Source organism: Salvelinus sp. IW2-2015, linkage group LG27, assembly GCF_002910315.2.
Source record: "Salvelinus sp. IW2-2015 linkage group LG27, ASM291031v2, whole genome shotgun sequence".
Classification (NCBI taxonomy): Eukaryota; Metazoa; Chordata; class Actinopteri; order Salmoniformes; family Salmonidae; genus Salvelinus; species Salvelinus sp. IW2-2015.
Window position 1 is genome coordinate 36,843,395 of NC_036867.1, and position 4,286 is coordinate 36,847,680.

Consider the following 4,286-nt stretch of genomic DNA (forward strand, 5'->3'; position numbering starts at 1 on the left):
AAAGAGAGAGAGTTTATAGAAGATAAAATACCCAGCACGGTGAAGAAGCCAGATGTGGAGGTCCTGGGCTGGCGTGGTTAAACATGGTCTGCGGTTGTGCAGGCTCTCGGTATGCGAGACGTACTGGACGTACTGCCAAATTCTCTAAAATGACGTTGGAGGCAGCTTATGGTAGAGAAATGAACATTCAATTATCTGGCAACAACTCTGGTGGACATTGCTGCCGTCAGCATGCCATTTGCACGCTTCCTCAAAACTTGTGTTGTGTGGCAAAACTGCACATTTTAGAGTGGCCTTTTATTGTCCCCCAGCACAAGGTGCACCTGTGTAATGATCATGCTGTTACATCAGCTTCTTGACATGCCACACCTGTCAGTTGGGTGGATTATCTTGGCAAAGGAGAAATGCTCACTAACAGGGATGAAAAGAACTGTATGCACAAAATTTGAGATAAATAAGCTTTTTGCACATATGGAACATTTCTGGTATCTTTTATTTAAACTCAAATCAACATGGTTAGCAGATGTTAATGCGAGTGTAGCGAAATGCTTGTGCTTCTAGTTCCAACCATGCAGTAATATCTAACAAGTAATCTGTAGTGGCTTCCTTTCCTCTTTACCATAGCCACTGCCCAAGCCTGAAGCGGGGTTGTTTCGGACGCATACAGTCCACACGTTTCAAACGGCCAAACATTCAATGAGATCCAGGGATATGGTGCAACAAAAAATGTTTATTCTTCTTATATCTAACAAAAAAGTATTCTCCAATCAACTTAAAGCAGAGATTACTTGAAATGCAAATACATAATATGACCTGTCTGTATGTCTGTATGGTCAAAAACTATACCGCTCCCGCGTCTAGCAAGGACTCCCTCCCCCGAAGGCCCAACTTCCTGCCTTTATACTAACACAATTAACACAGTACAATGAATGGGCAAGAGGGGGGACCAAACCGAGTTACACTAACAACAAATGAATATATCTCAATCAGGTAAATATAAATCATAAAGGTACGTACCTAATATTTCATCATATACATTAATATTTAATATATTTACACAAATGTACATGGAGCTCAGTATGTTCAGTCTTTTATACAAATATGTCCAAATCGGCTCTAACATAATTTAACCTAACAATTTCACAACTACCTTATACACACAAGTGTAAAGGAATGAATAAGAATATGTACATAGAAATATATATGAATGAGTGATGGCCTGAACGGCATAGGCAAGATGCAGTATATGGTATAGAGTACAGTATATACATACAGTGGGGCAAAAAAGTATTTAGTCAGCCACCAATTGTGCAAGTTCTCCCACTTAAAAAGATGAGAGAGGCCTGTAATTTTCATCATAGGTACACTTCAACTATGACAGACAAAATGAGGGGAAAAAATCCAGAAAATAACATTGTAGGATTTTTAATGAATTTATTTGCAAATTATGGTGGAAAATAAGTATTTGGTCACCTACAAAAAGTATTCATTGGGGTTGGGAGCCATTACTAAAAGCAACAGCTCTTTCCATTTGACCCACAACCTTATTCCATGAGTAGTACTTTAACTCAAAACCAATTTCCTTTTTGTTTGTGAATTGTAACTGTAAATGGTATGTTTCTCTTGCCATTGGAAGCAGGTGAATAGGCCTATGTGCCCCTGGGGCTGTGACACAGTGCGTGTGAAGCTACTGACACGTGAAGAAAAGGTTCTGGAAACATGCTCGTTAGAACATGCCCAATAAGCGAACAGTTTGTTACGTAAGGATTAACTCCCAAAGTGAGTAGTGTTGCCCATTATAGCAACATTATGATAATTCACTTTGCAGACATTACAGGCCACTGCAAGCATTGTTCCTGCTCTACTGTAGCTAAACTATGACAATTAAAATTGATTGGCAGATAGTCATGTTTACTGACTACTAATACAGCTTGCTAGATCATAGGCCTATGTCTATAGTAGTTCATCAATTAATGTAGCCATAACTGTCAATTAAAAACCTATTTTATTAAATTATTAGAGTGGTAGATAAGGTGATAGATAATTAACTGACCCAGATTGGTTGGGGTCAATGAAGGTACAGATGTAGGATCTTAATTTGATCACCCTGTTGCAGGAGAACTTTCCTGCAATGGCAGAATGTAAAACTTGCAGTGTATTTGAGTTTAAAAGCTTGACATATAATTTCCACTTTGAAATGTCAGACTGATTTTCCCATACGAAAAATGTATCAACCCCCAGAAATGTCCATTAATTATAATCCACATAATAATTAACATTTCCTGTTGCTGCAGGATCCTTTGCTGTGCAAACTGGCTCAAATGTAGGATGAACAGAAAGTATTATATTTATTGATACGCCGGTTTTCAATAGCCTACAAGTATTTGCCGCCATCTAGTGATCATGTAATACAAGGCAATGACCTTGAGTTAGTATTGAGTTGAACTATACTGAACGAAAAATATAAACGCAACATGCAAGATAAGATTTACTGATTACAGTTCATATAAGGAATCAGGTCATTTGAAATTAATTAATTAGGCCCTAATCTATGGATTTCATGTGACTGGCAGGGGAGCAGCCATGGGTGGGCCTGGGAGGGCATAGGCACTTGGGAGCCACGGCAGCTCAGAATTAATTTTTCCTCACAAAAGGGCTTATTATAGGACAGAAATACCCACAGGTGAAGAAGCAGATGTGGAGGTCCTGGGCTGGCGTGTTAACATGTGTCTGCGGTTGTGAGGCTGGTTGGACGTACTGCCAAATTCTCTAAATGACGTTGGAGGCAGCTTATGGTAGAGAAATGAACATTCAATTATCTGCAACAACTCTGTGGACATTCCTGCCGTCAGCATGCCATTTGCTCGCTCCTCAAAACTTGTGTTGTGTGACAAAACTGCACATTTTAGAGTGGCCTTTATTGTCCCCCAGCACAAGGTGCACCTGTGTAATGATCATGCTGTTTCATCAGCTTCTTGACATGCCACACCTGTCAGTTGGGTGGATTATCTTGGCAAAGGAGAAATGCTCACTAACAGGATGAAAAGAATTTGAGATAAATAAGCTTTTTGCACATATGGAACATTTTGTATCTTTTATTTAAACTCAAATAACTTTTATTTGCTCACATACACATGGTTAGCAGATGTAATGCGAGTGTAGCGAAATGCTTGTGCTTCTAGTTAAAACCATGCAGTAATATCTAACAAGTAATCTAACCAACAATTTCCACAACTACCTTATACACACAAGTGTAAAGGAATGAATAAGATATGTACATAGAATATATAGTGAATGAGTGATGGCGAACGGCATAGGCAAGATGCAGTATATGGTATAGAGTCAGTATGATACATATAAGATGAGTAATGTAGGTTATGTAAACATTATATAAAGTGGCATTGTTTAAAGTGGCTAGTGATACATTTATTACATACATTTTTCCATTATTAAAGTGGCTAGAGTTGAGTGAGTATGTTGCAGCAGCCACCTCAATGTTAGTGATGGCTGTTTAACAGGATGGCCTTGAGATAGAAGCTGTTTTTAGTCTCTCTCGGTCCCCGTTTGATGCACCTGTACTGACCTCATCTTCTGGATGATAGCGGGGTGAACAGGCAGTGGCTCGGGTGGTTGTTGTCCTTAATGATCTTTCTGGCCTTCCTGTGACATCGGGTGGTGTAGGGTCCTGGAGGGCAGGTAGTTTCCCCCGGTGATGCGTTGTGCAGACCTCACTACCCTCTGGAGAGCCTTACGGTTGTGGGCGGAGCAGTTGCCGTACCAGGCGGTGATACAGCCCGACAAGATGCTCTCGATTGTGCATCTGTAAAAGTTTGTGAGTGTTTTTGGTGACAGCCAAATTTCTTCAGCCTCTGAGGTTGAAGAGGCGCTGCTGCGCCTTCTTCACCACGCTGTCTGTGTGGGTGGACCAATTCAGTTGTCCGTGATGTGTACGCCGAGGAACTTAAAACTTTCTACCCTCTCCACTACTGTCCCGTCAATGTGATAGGGCTGCTCCCTCTGCTGTTTCCTGAAGTCCACGATCATCTCCTTTGTTTTTGTTGACGTTGAGTGTGAGGTTATTTTCCTGACACCACACTTGCCGAGGCCCTCACCTCCTCCCTGTAGGCCGTCCCGTCGTTGTTGGTAATCAAGCCTACCACTGTAGGGTCGTCTGCAAACTTGATGATTGAGTTGGAGGGTGCATGGCCAGCAGTCGTGGGGTGAACAGGAGTACAGGAGGGCTGAGAACACACCCTTGTGGGCCCCAGTGTTGAGGATCAGCGGGC